This window comes from Aquarana catesbeiana, linkage group LG04, assembly GCF_042186555.1.
Source record: "Aquarana catesbeiana isolate 2022-GZ linkage group LG04, ASM4218655v1, whole genome shotgun sequence".
Classification (NCBI taxonomy): Eukaryota; Metazoa; Chordata; class Amphibia; order Anura; family Ranidae; genus Aquarana; species Aquarana catesbeiana.
In genome coordinates, this window is record NC_133327.1 from 39,018,111 (window position 1) to 39,033,042 (window position 14,932).

Sequence of the window (14,932 nt, forward strand, 5' to 3'; positions counted from 1 at the left end):
CAGAGGGGGGCGGGGCCACCCGGTGACCCCGCCCCCCTCTGACGCACGGTGACTTGACGGGACTTCCCTGTGGCATTCCCCGTGACGTCACAGGGAAGTCCCGTCAAGTCACCGTGCGTCAGAGGGGGGCGGGGTCACCGGGTGGCCCCGCCCCCCTCTGTTATTTAAGAACTGTCAGACGAGGAGCGCCGTCACACAGCGGGAGCCTCCCTCCATGCCAGCATGGATTGCGGAGCGGCCCGGAGAAGAAAATGAATAGGAAGAAGAGAAGAAGAGAAGAAAAGAAGAAAAGAAGAAAAGAAGAGAAGAAGAGAAGAGCGGGAGCCTCCCCCCCATGCCATGGGTGCGGAGCGGCCCGAGGAGAAGAAGACAGAAGACGCCGCGGAGGAGATGCTGGACGAGAACGCCGGAGGAAGAACCAGAAGAACCAGAAGAGCCAGAAGAACCAGAAGATGAAGCAAGATAGAAGAAAGAAGAAGCATTTAAATAAAGGAATTGTCAAAAACTGTCTCTTGTCATTTTTAACATTTTTGACACTTTTTTCGTGAAATGGTAGGGGTACTTATGTACCCCCTTACCATTTCACACAGGGGGGGGGCCGGGATCTGGGGGTCACCTTGTTAAAGGGGGCTTCCAGATTCCGATAAGCCCCCCGCCCGCAGACCCCCACAACCACCGGCCAGGGTTGTGGGGATGAGGCCCTTGTCCTCATCAACATGGGGACAAGGTGTTTTGGGGGGCTACCCCAAAGCACCCTCCCAATGTTGAGGGCATGTGGCCTGGTACGGTTCAGGAGGGAGGGGGGGCCGCACTCTCGTCCCCCCCTCTTTTCCTGCGGCCTGCCAGGTTGCGTGCTCGGATAAGGGTCTGGTATGGATTTTTGGGGGGACCCCACGCCGTTTTTTTTTTTTTTTTTTTGGCGCGGGGTTCCCCTTAAAATCCATACCAGACCTGAAGGGTCTGGTATGGAATTTAGGGGGAACCCCACGTCATTTTTTTTTTTAAATTTTGGCCGGGGTTCCCCTTAATATCCATACCAGACCTGAAGGGCCTGGTATGGAATTTAGGGGGACCCCCACGTCATTTTTTTTTTTTAATTTTGGTTCGGGGTTCCCCTTTGGGGAATTCCCATGCCGTTTTTATCAATGAACTTCTATGTGTATTGTCGGCAATGCAATAGCCGCGGGTAGTTTTAAATGAGTTTTTTCCTTCAAAATGTCATTTTGCTGTCAGACTGTTCTAAACACAGGAAACATGCGCCCCTTTACAGGCACACTATAGACACCCCCCAGGTACGAAATTTAAAGGGATATTACACTTTTATTGATTGACTTTAAGCATTATTAAAATCACTGCTCCTGAAAAAACGGCCGTTTTTAAAACTTTTTTTTGCATTGATCCATGTCCCCTGGGGCAGGACCCAGGTCCCCAAACACTTTTTATGACAATAACTTGCATATAAGCCTTGAAAATTAGCACTTTTGATTATTCATGTTCGTGTCCCATAGACTTTAACGGTGTTCGCATGTTCGAACGAACTTTTTTCCTGTTCGCATGTTCTGGTGCGAACCGAACAGGGGGGTGTTCGGCTCATCCCTACTTTAAACCATAAATGAAAATTCCTATATATACCAGAGATAATAGCGTGAATATTTTGGGTGTTAATTACCTCATTATAGTAAAAGTGAAATTAAAAAATAAAGTGCCACAGTTATTTCATCGGCTTGGTTCAATACAGTAAAGTGCATTGGTGCAAAAAAACAGTGCTGTTGAATACAATAAAGTGACTGGTGCTAAATCATACAAAAATTAATATAAAAATCAAGCATAAAGAGTGACTAATGTGTTTGTAACCAGTGTTATTGGATAGGAAAAGTTCCATTGGTTGTGAAAAAAGTTCTTTTGAAGTAATTTTAAGATGTTCAATCTCTAGGAAAACTTCTTATCCAGGTGCTGGCTCTTTAATAGTGCCTTATCTGCATACTCTGATACTGCTTGCTCTCACCAGATTTTCTTTCCCCTACTGGGGTGCAGGCAGTCACAGTATTTGCCACTGTGTAGCAATCATAGATGTCTCCGGTCTGTGCTTTACATGTTGTTTTGGCGTGTTACATATGAAAGAAAGGAGGGATGCCCATAGCGTAAAACTGTATAGGAACCTTTATTAAAGCTAGTGAAATATTTGTACTCACATTTGCAAGGATAAAAACGAGCATGAGAAAGATATCAAAGACAGCTTGGTTAGAGGTGCTGCAAGACGTCCGTACTCCCGCCCTACGCGCATTTCGTCATCAGACTTCTACTGGGGCGTTCATCTTGCTACACCTCCTCAGTTTAAATAGTGTGCCCTGTAATTAGTGCGGTTGCGTGTTATTATCCGGCGGCCATTATTGTAAAGATTTTGAGGACTGGAGCCTAGTGCGTTTTCCTGCTCAAATGTTTTGTCGGCCATTTTTGTAATTTTTATGAAGGTATGAAGACCGAAGCCTAAGCCGCGCGCCTGCGCAATCATATTAGTAAGGGAAGGCGGAGTCCGAGCCGCCAAACAAAGGACGTCACCCGTCAGCGCTCGGCCTCACTACCTCCTCCCTTACTTCCTGCTAAAATCTAGGCCAGCATCCGGGTCGGTGACACGTCTAAAGTACTGCCAATTGTTTTTATTTTTAAAGGTTTCTGTGTTTATGCACTTACTGGCCACACTTTTAAAGAGTGCTACAACAATTCAACACATAAATTGCAAAAAATACATAGATTGCAAAAAATAACCAGTTTAAAATTACAAATTACGAGTAATACCAAAAAAGTAAAACATTTTTTAAAGTATAAAAGGAATTTTAAAATGTTTACGTAGGGTCCTAAGTACTCTGATACAAAAAATCTTTGTACCTCAACTACATCAGTGCTTATTTATGTATGTTAAAAACGAATATTGTGTATCGTACTAATATAGAACTTTAGTTTTGGAGGAAAACCAGTAATGTGTACCCTATGGGTAAATTCAGTGATCGAGGTCACCAATGAGTGTTATGGTAGGGAAATCCCTATCCATAGGGCAAATTTGTGTCAGGGGGACCCCCATTTTCAATCCTATATAGTATAATATATGAGTGTTTAGTTGTTAGTATATGTTCCAGAATGCCCTTTACATTGTTTTAAAATTAATTTAAAATAAATTTAAAATTAAAATTGGAGTAAATTTTTTGGGGTTGTTTTATTGAAAAATAGTTGGGGCGCATTTTTTCTATTCCACTAGGGAATACTTTAATATTGATATAGTATGCTTATACTTTTTCATTCAGAGCTTGGGAATTATGAGATGGTATATATTTGAAATATATTTGAATTTATGAGATAGTGTATATTTGGAATTGTTACTTGCTCATGGATCTAGAAGTTTGTAAGGAAACAATTTAAATCAACATCAATGTTCATTCCTGCTGGTTGGAGGGTGTCCAGCAGGAAGATCCATTTGGTCTCATTTTGTGAGATTTTAATTTTCTTGTTCTCTCCCCTCCAGTGTCCTTTCATTTTGTCAATCCCGTAGAAGACCATACAAGCCGGATCTTTATTATGGAAGTATTTAAAGTGTCTTGAGAAGCTGTGTTTGTGATATCCAATTTTAATATTTGTTATATGTTCCCTGATTCTAACGTGTAACTGTCTTGTCGTCCTGCCCACATATTGTATGTGGCACGGACATTCTAGAACATAGGTCACGTGGGTGCTGTTGCAGGTTATGAGCTCTTTGATGTTATATTCTTTTCCACTATTTGCTGATCTAAATGTTATTTTCCTATTTGTTTTTTTGCTGCTTTTACACGGTAGGCACTTCCCACATTTAAAAAATCCTTTCAAATTTTTTATTATTTTTATCTGCTTCGGTGGATCCAAGGCGTTGTGCACTAATTTATTTCTGAGTGGTGGGGCTTTTCTATAGATGAAACTGGGCTTTCTTGGCAGTATGGAATTCAAGGTTGTATCTGATTGTAGAATGGGCCAGTGTTTCTTAATTATGGACTCCGTGATTTTATATTGTCTGTTGTAACCTGTTACAAAGGCCATGTCCATATTTTTGTTCTTTTTCTTGATGTTACCTACTGGTTTCCCCTCTATTAGTGTGTTTCTATCCATTTTTTTCACCTTGTCCTTTAGGTTCATAAATTTTTTCTTGTTGTATCCTTTTTCGACAAATCTGTTGATTATGATGTTTGCTTGTTCTTTGTAATCATTTACGTTACTACAGTTTCTGTGTATCCGCATTAGTTGTCCCTTTGGAATGTTTCCAATCCACTGTGGATGGTGGCAACTTCTTGTTGGAATGTACCCATTCCTGTCGGTGCTCTTAAAGAATGTCCTAGTGTTTAAATACCCATTATTTTTGTATTGTATTTTTGTATTGTATTTAAACACTAGGACATTCTTTAAGAGCACCTACAGGAATGGGTACATTCCAACCAGAAGTTGCCACCATCCACAGTGGATTGGAAACATTCCAAAGGGACAACTAATGCGGATACACAGAAACTGTAGTAACGTAAATGATTACAAAGAACAAGCAAACATCATAATCAACAGATTTGTCGAAAAAGGATACAACAAGAAAAAATGTATGAACCTAAAGGACAAGGTGAAAAAAATGGATAGAAACACACTAATAGAGGGGAAACCAGTAGGTGTTTCTATCCATTTTTTTCACCTTGTCCTTTAGGTTCATAAATTTTTTCTTGTTGTATCCTTTTTCGACAAATCTGTTGATTATGATGTTTGCTTGTTCTTTGTAATAATTTACGTTACTACAGTTTCTGTGTATCCGCATTAGTTGTCCCTTTGGAATGTTTCCAATCCACTGTGGATGGTGGCAACTTCTGGTTGGAATGTACCCATTCCTGTAGGTGCTCTTAAAGAATGTCCTAGTGTTTAAATACAATACAAAAATACAATACAAAAATAATGGGTATTTAAACACTAGGACATTCTTTAAGAGCACCGACAGGAATGGGTACATTCCAACCAGAAGTTGCCACCATCCACAGTGGATTGGAAACATTCCAAAGGGACAACTAATGCGGATACACAGAAACTGTAGTAACGTAAATGATTACGAAGAACAAGCAAACATCATAATCAACAGATTTGTCGAAAAAGGATACAACAAGAAAAAGTTAATGAACCTAAAGGACAAGGTGAAAAAAATGGATAGAAACACACTAATAGAGGGGAAACCAGTCGGTAACATCAAGAAAAAGAACAAAAATATGGACATGGCCTTTTTAACAGGTTACAACAGACAATACAAAATCACGGAGTCCATAATTAAGAAACACTGGCCCATTCTACAATCAGATAAAACCTTGAATTCCATACTGCCAAGAAAGCCCAGTTTCATCTATACAAAAATGCGCCATCACTCAGAAATAAATTAGTGCACAACACCTTGGATCCACCAAAGCAGATAAAAAATAATAAAAAATTTGAAAGGATTTTTTAAACGTGGGAAGTGCCTACCATGTAAAAGCAGCAAAAAAACAAATAGGAAAATAACAACATTTAGATCAGCAAATAGTGGAAAAGAATATAACATCAGAGATCTCATAAATTCAAATATATTTCAAATATATACCATCTCATAATTCCCAAGCTCTGAATGAAAAAGTATAAGCAAGTATGCTATATCAATATTAAAGTATTCCCTAGTGGAATAGAAAAAATGCGCCCCAACTATTTTTCAATAAAACAACCCCAAAAAATTTACTCCAATTTTAATTTTAATTTTAAATTTATTTTAAATTAATTTTAAAACAATGTAAAGGGCATTCGGGCACATATACTAACAACTAAACACTCATATATTATACCATATAGGATCGAAAGTGGGGGTCCCCCTGACACAAATTTGCCCTATGGATAGGGATTTCCCTACCATAACACTCATTGGTGACCTCGATCACTGAATTTACCCATAGGGTACACATTACTGGTTTTCCTCCAAAACTAAAGTTCTATATTAGTACGATACACAATGTTAGTTTTTAACATATATAAATAAGCACTGATGTATTTGAGGTACAAAGATTTTTTGTATCAGAGTACTTAGGACCCTACGTAAACATTTTAAAATTCCTTTTATACTTTAAAAAATGTTTTGCTTTTTTGGTAATTACTCGTAATTTGTCATTTTAAACTGGTTATTTTTTGCAATCTATGTATTTTTTGCAATTTATGTGTTGAATTGTTGTAGCACTCTTTAAAAGTGTGGCCAGTAAGTGCATAAACACAGAAACCTTTAAAAATAAAAACAATTGGCAGTACTTTAGACGTGTCACCGACCCGGATGCTGGCCTATCAGGAAGTAAAGGAGGAGGTAGTGAGGCTGAGTGCTGACTGGTGACGTCCTTTGTTTGGCGGCTCGGACTCCGCCTTCCCTTACTAATATGACTAATATGATTGCGCAGGCGTGTGGCTTAGGCTTCGGTCTTCATACCTTCACAAAAATGGCCGACAAAACATTTGAGCAGGAAAACGCACTAGGCTCCAGTCCTCAAAATCTTTACAATAATGGCTGCCGGATAATAACACGCAACCGCACTAATTACAGGGCACACTATTTAAACTGAGGAGGTGTAGCAAGATGAACGCCCCAGTAGAAGTCTGTTGATGAAAGACGCATAGGGCGGGAGTACGGATGTCTTGCAGCACCTCTAACCAAGCTGTCTTTGATATCTTTCTCATGCTCGTTTTTATCTTTGCAAATGTGAGTACAAATATTTCACTAGCTTTAATAAAGGTTCCTATACGGTTTTACGCTATGGGCATCCCTCCTTTCTTTCATATGTAACACGCCAAAACAACATGTAAAGCACAGACCGGAGACATCTATGATTGCTACACAGTGGCAAATACTGTGACTGCCTGCACCCCAGTAGGGGAAAGAAAATCCGGTGAGTGCAAGCAGTATCAGAGTATGCAGATAAGGCACTATTAAAGAGCCAGCACCTGGATAAGAAGTTTTCCTACAGAAATTTGTTTCCCAGAGATTGAACATCTTAAAATTACTTCAAAAGAACTTTTTTCACTTTTTTCACAACCAATGGAACTTTTCCTTTCCAATAACACTGGTTACAAACACATTAGTCACTCTTTATGCTTGATTTTTGTATGAATTTTTGTATGATTTAGCACCAGTCACTTTATTGTATTCAACAGCACTGTTTTTTTGCACCAATGCACTTTACTGTATTGAACCAAGCCAATGAAATAACTGTGGCACTTTATTTTTTAATTTCACTTTTACTATAATGAGGTAATTAACACCCAAAATATTCACGCTATTATCTCTGGTATATATAGGAATTTTCATTTATGGTTTAAAGTTTACCACTTAGAAGTAAAACTCAAGTTTTCACAGGAATTATATACCATGCAAATATATAGAGGAATTGTTCACTATGGGAACTAAATCCCTCTAACTCCATCAGGGCAGCGCCATAGCTACTCCTGCTTTTTACAAACTTTAGGCAAGTGTGCAAGAATGCTGTGAATTAGGAATGCTTTGCGAAATAGAGGTGTTAATCAATTAACAAAATGAAAAGTGAATGAACAGAAGAGGGATCCAAACCATATCAATATTTGGTGTGACCAAGATTTGTCATCAAAACAGCATCAAATTTTCAGTTCTTCTACACTTGCACCCAGTTTTTTTAAGGAACCCAGCAAGGAGGTTGTGCCGAATATCTTGCAGAACGAACTACAGATCTTCTGTGGATGTAGGCTGCCTCAGATCCTTCTGTCTCTTCATGTAATCCCAGAAGAGACTCCATGATGTTGAGATCAGGGCTCTGTGGGTGTCAAACCATCTTTTCCAGGACTCCTTTTTCTTCTTTACACTAAAGATAGTTTTTAATGACATTGGCTGCATGTAATGTATTATTTTTGGGGTGTAAAAACAATTTGAGGAATGTGCACAAACATGGTGAGAAATTAAGGACAGTCTGTGATCACAGCATAGCCAGGCAAAAGTGCTGTCTGGCTGTCTTCTTGGGGTTAGTAGGCAGCTGGGGTGGGAGTTTTCTAGTATAGTTTAGTACTTCTTTTAGAACCCATTTTCTTATACTGTATAATATAATTCCTATACTAACTTGTTAATCTACTTCTGACTGACTAATTTATGAATTGTTGGTAGTTAAAGTAGAACTATAGGCATTTTTTTTTCATTTTGGGTACAACAGGTGAGGGTTATAACCCCTGTCAGATTTTTTTTTCGGCATCTGTGTTCAATTGTGGAGATTTCCCTTCACTTCCTGTCTCATAGCCAAATAGGAAGTGGGAGGAAATTGCTTAAAATTAAGGGAATTCCTTGGGGACCCCCAGGGAACCAGAGCTAGTGTCCCCATTGGAAGGTCTCCCCTCTATTACTTTTCTGGGGTCAACCCAAAATTTGGGATTTTATTTTACTTTAGCTTTAAAAGATAATAGTAAACAGGACAAATAGAAAGGGTGAATCTCCCTAACGGGAGCACAGACAGCAATAAAAACTCTCCGTTCTATCCAAAACTTAAAAAAAAAGTTTTTCTTTTACAATAGTTATACTTTAATATTCATCTTCATAGTTTATTTTCTTTTTCTTGTTCAGTTTTACCCATGTACATGGGATTATTTTGACCAGTCAGATCCTTAATCCTATATTTTGTGCTAGGTCACTTTAATTTGCGCGGAATTGCAAAGATCTTATGCTTCAATGGATGGATTGTATAGCCAAAATTGCTTGTGAGGTCCAGTTTAGCTCCTGGTGGTGCCTGGAAAGTTTTGCAGCAATTGCTATGGGCGGGTTTTGCAGCAATATGGTAAAGAAAAGAAACGGCTCAATTTTAGCCAAGGTCTCCCCAGCACAACTTCTCTTTCTTTAGGAAACAAAAAAAAAAAAATAGAGGAAATAAGTTTTTGAAATAATGACGAAATAGGAATATTTACGACCATAGGGTCTTTACACTTTTGTGTGTCCATCTAGTTAAAAACACATAATTTACTTAGTCATCTACATATGCTGCCTTTTAGACATCGCTACTTTGACAAAGTAATAAATGGGTTTTCAAGAGCATTTGGTGCAGATCAAATGGATAAATATCTTTTTGTGGTTATCTCAGTTATTTTTAAAGTAAAATTGCCCCTAAATATCCACCAGTCTGATTATTTTCTCCTTCAGCCTTCAACTCCAAACAATGGTTAAAAGCCACTGTTAACCCCCCCCCCCCCCCCCCCGCCTTTCTAAGCTTCATTCTATTTCTGATCATCTTGGAACACACAGAAATACATTATTATGTTTTCCAAGGGTTGGTTGATTGTTGTCAACTAAAATGGAGAGTGTATGGGTGCTCCAAGCTAAAGAGGTATCTCTGACCTTATGTTAAAAATAAAGTCAAATATAACAAGAGATTCCAATATACTGTAGTAGTTCCTTGATGTTAGATGTGATGCACCAGGGCTACTTTCCAAGAGTAGAAGCGACTGAAAGGTAACTATGAAAAGAAAAAAAAGGAAGCACCTGTAAGTGCAATACCACAAAGTTTATTCAATAGAAGAGGATTAAGAACACTTACAAAATTTGCATAAAAAACGTCCCATCTCAGATATGCTGCATGGTGAAGATTGCATCTGCCTATCGTTATATTGTTCCAGGGGTCGGCATGGGTTTGAGATGTTGGCAAGATGGTTTCCAGGTTTTGGAACCAGGGTGGAAGGCATCGGCAGCGTGCAGCATGTTTTAAATGAGCCCTTTTTTATGTGAATTTTGTAGGTTTTCTTAATCCTCTTTGATTGAAAAAACTTTGTAGTATTGCACTTAGAGGTGCTACCTTTTTTCATAGTTACCTTTGAGTCACTTCTACTCTTAGAAAGCAGCCCTGGTGCATCACATCTAACATCAAGGAACTACTATATTGGACTCTCTTGCTATATTGGGTTTGTGTGAATTTATGTATTCAATTTAAGAAATTAGAAGGAGTGATCCATTCTGCTAATCAGCAGTGGTGGAATGATCTTTCCTAGAGGCTTCAGGGTCATAAAGACCTGTTCCTTAGATCCAGATTGTCAAAATGAATCGTTCACCATTGCTGAATTTTGTACACGCAAATTGAAGTTTTAATCAACGAAGGACACACTGAATATAAACGACTTATACAGATAATGTCTCAAGAAATCATGGATATTAGTCCTTTCCTCCCTTCCAATTGGCTCCTTCTTTTCAAAAGGAATACCAAGAGGAAGGAAGATTCACTTATTAAAACTATATTAGTTAAAATTTAGACAGGATGATTTTTTTTTTCCTCTCCAGGGGCATTTGCAAAGAGCAAAGAGAGACATACATTAGACAGTAGGATTAGGCAGTAGGATTATCAGCTATGGCAGGCCCAATAAAGGTGATATCGTATAATGGAAGAGGTCCATGTTTACCCCAGAAAAGGAGTCGCCTCTGGCAGGAACTGTGCCACCATGTAATATAAGGGTGGTGTTGCGCTAATTCTAGCAAAAAAAAAAAAAAAATAGTGGCTTATCTCCAACGAGCGGCGAGCTCGTAAGTCTCAATCAGCATAGGTGCCTGTCCTGTCCCGCTCGTTGGAGATAAGCCACTATTTTACTGCCGTTCAGTGAGTACCCATGTTTTATACTAATAAAGTCAAGTTTTAGCCTGACAATATTACGCTATTTGGGACCTTCCTTCTTTCTATTTCCGTGCCCCTTTATCACCTGAGGGAATAATGTTCCGGGATTAGGACCGCGAGGCAAGAGGAGAAAAATAAAGGATGGTACTCCCAACACTGGTCATATGCTGTTACCCCATTACCTTAAGGTAAGGGGCCACTACTTACTAGTGTGTGTCTGAACACGAAGAGGAGCACTGTTTTGATATATCTGAGCACTTCACTGCAATATGTGCATGCTAGGAAGCCGGTTTCACTCTGTGAAGGAGGACTTTCATATGTTCACTCACTTTGATTGATTTAAGGTTCATGTATTATCAGTCACGTGGATTTTGTTACTGCACAAGTCACTTTGTTTTCTATGCCTGTTATGTGTATGCTACACACAGGAATTTACTGTTACATTGAATATTTTGCACTTTATATAGGAGGACTTACTCCTACAATTACTCTTGCACCTTTTTGCTATTTTCACAGTGTAACTTCTGGATATGGATATTCACTGATAGTTATCATATATATTGTAGTTGCACTTTGCACTTTCTTTTTTAGCGTTTGGTTTTTACGCAGGATTGATCACATATTATCCATAACTTTTTTATTTATTTGTATCCACACCTAAGTGTACTTATTTATCCCTCTAGTTGATTAGTATTATTATTTTGATATAATTATTGTTTTTGCTAGGATTAGCGAAGCACCACCCTTATATTACATTTATCTGTTAGCAGGGTCTGGTTGTACCCTATTTGGTGCAGGCAGCTTTTCCCAATAGCTCTGCTGTAACACACATGATAGCGCAGGAATAATCATATACACAACTGTGCCACCATACTGCGGATGTGGTCTTCTTGCAGGAGACACACTTTGTGAAGGGGTCTACACCGAATATGCCCTTACATTAGTTCAACCAGTGGTTTCATGCACCATCTCCTATTGCAAGGGTGGGTGACAATAACCTTTAGAAAGACATGCCCAGTGCTTTTAATATCCTCACAAATGGACCCTAAGGGTCGTTTTCTTTTTGTAAAGGGTAGGCTGCATGGTTATTGTTCTACATTTGGCTCAATCTATGCGCCAAATACAGGAACGGTTAATTTTCAAGTAAGACTCTGAAGCTGTTGGAGAAGTTTAGGGAGAGATTTTTGATTCTGGGGGGGGGGGGGATTTTAATCTTACCTTAGACCCAAGTATAGATACATCAACGGGTAAAACCCCCATATATTTCAAAGTGTTAAAACACATAAAACAGCTTCTGCACTTTCTTCATTTGGTGGATGGATGGCACGCAACACATAATGGGATACGGGATTATAGCTACTATTCTAAAATACATGGCACTTATTCTCGTTCAGATATTTTCTTTGTGGATCAGTTCTACCTGGAAAGGATCCACTCATTTACTATAGAATCAATAACAATTTCAGATCATGCTCCTATAACTGTGACCCTTCTTTCAGTTTCTGCAGGCCACCTAGAACAGACCTGGCGGTTAAATGAATAACTATTAGATGATAATAGCGTAGTGAAGGCATTATCTCTTAAAATAAAAACATATTTTGAAATAAACATGCTGGGAGAAGTGTCTGAACAGGCTGTCTGGGAAGTCAGTCATTAGGGGTGAACTGATAGCACATGGGTCTCGGATTAAAAAAGAAAAACATAAAGAGATAATAGATCTGTTGGAAGAGATTAATGAGCTAGTGATTAAACATAAAAGATATTTGGACCCAGCAGATGCTCAACAATTGGAGACCCTGTGATGCAATTTGTAGACCGTAAAACCAAAAATGAGTACAGATATTATGCACATCGGTTCTATGAACAAGGGAATAAATGTGGCCGACTATTAGCCAGACAGCTCAAAAAACAGCAGGACTCCAGACATGCTCATAATTTAATAGTTCAAAATAAAATGATAGTGGAAACTCAAGCCATAGCAACAGAGTTTCATAGATTTTATGAGGCTTTATATAACATTCAACCTGTCTCGTTGAACGTTATGGAAGAACAGCGAATATCGGAGCTCCGAGACTATATAGAAAACTCGGCGTTGCCTTTGCTGCCATCTGTGGTGATCGAGGAAATAGATAGACCAATCTCTATTAATGAAATAAACAAAGCAATATCGACCTTGTCAATAGGTAAAAGTCCAGGGGCGGACGGTTTTACGAATTCATATTACAAGAAATTTATTTCCAGATTAGGGGTCCCATTATGTAGCTATTTTAACTCGATCAATGCCTCCATTAATCCATTACCCCCAGAAGCCCTATTGGCATACATTATGGTACTCCCTAAATCAGGGAAGGACCCTCAACACTGTGCCAACTACAGACCTATTTCCCTGTTAAATTCTGATACTAAGCTTTTAGCTAAAATCTTGGCCCTTCGAATACAGGACCATATAGTGAAGCTAGTTCACCCTGATCAGACGGGCTTTATGAAAGGCCGTGAGGCCAAAGATAACACCATTCGGGCTTTACATATTCTGCACTGGATGCAACACGGCTCTGATAAAGCTGTCCCGCCCATAGCAAAGAACATTTGTTCCGCCATGCTGCATCCTTCAGTTGTTTCGGAAAAACTATCGAAGGAGGTCAACTTGGGGCGTATGTCTGGCCCCTTTTGTACGGTTCCTCTTCAGGACCTGATGGTCTCTCCATTGGGAGTAGTTCCTAAAAAAGAACCACACAAGTTTAGGTTGATTCATCACCTTTCCTTTCTAAAGGGAGGGTCAGTCAATGATGCTATTGCTCCGGAGGAGTGTGCGGTGACTTACACTTCTTTTGATGCAGCGTTATCATGGGTTCACCGGTATGGGTGTGGGGCACTGATGGCGAAAACTGTTGCCGGTTCACCCAGAAAGCTTTAGGCTGCTGGGCTGTACATGCAATGGAGCATACTATGGGATGTTCCATATCCTGTGCCTTCTTCAAAACAATCAGCTCCTTCCTGGAATGGGTGGTACGGGATGTCTCGGGGCTCAACTTGGTCATTCATTACCTGGATGACTTCTTATGTGTCGGCCCACCGGCTTAAAACATCTGCTCTGTCCTGTTGGGAACATTTCAATATATAGCCGAGCGCTTTGGTGTCCCATTAGCTCCCGAGAAAACGGAGGGCCCCACGGCAAACATTGTTTTCTTGGGCATTGTGGATTCAATAGGGATGAAATGCCGATTGCCTCAGGACAAATTTGAAGCCCTGAAGTCAGACGTGCGAGAGACCATAGAAAAGTGCAATATCCAGTTACGACAGTTACAGTCATTGTTAGGTAAGCTAAATTTTGCTTGCCGCATAATTCCCATGGGTAGGGTCTTTTGCCGATGACTGTCGGCAGCGACGGCTGGGATCAAGGCGCCGACTCGTTTTGTGAGTTTGAATAGGGAACACGGGGTGGATTTGCAGGTGTGGCATGACTTCCTGGAGTCGTTCAACGGATGTGCTCTATGGATGTTGGGACCCATCAGCAACTGCGATTTGGAGTTGTTCACAGATGCAGCTGGTTCGATGGACTATGGGGCTTTCTTTTGTGCAGCAATTTGGCCTCCAGCGTGGGGAGAGGCTGGTTTGAAGAACCTGGTCCTCCTCAAACTTTTCCCGATTGTAGTGGCAATGCAAATATGGGGTAAATCATTCCGCAACTTGAAGGTGCGCTTCAATTGTGACAACCTTGGTGTTGTCCATGTGGTTAACCGTTTGTCAGCGGCGTCACAGCCGGTGGTTCGGTGGCTGCGTCATTTGGTCCTGCACAGTTTGCAATTTGAATGCTTTAATTTATGCCGTACACCTTCCGGGGGTTTACAACACTTTGGCTGATGCTTTGTTTCGTTTACAGTGGGACAGGTTCCCGGGAGTTGGCACCAGGCGCGGAGCAACATGGGGTCGCCTGTCCCGACTGGATGTGGAACATTGCTTTGGAAATGCAGCACAGTGGATTCAACGCTCAGTGAGTACGGCTACTTGGTATGCCTACTCTAAGGTATGTCAGGAATGGTTAGCATGGTTAGCATGCTTGCACAGGTTAGAGATTACCCCTGATGGTTGGGAGGTGAACCACGCGGTAATTTATTTAATTAATATAGGGTTAGAAAAGGGGATCTCGGCAGCCGCCAAAGATCGTAAGTTGTCGGGTTTACCCTTTCTTTTCAAGTTACAAGGTCACCGGTCACTATACGAAGGATTTTTAGGTGAAACAGGCAGCTAAAGGGGACAGGAGTGTTTATAAGAGGAGG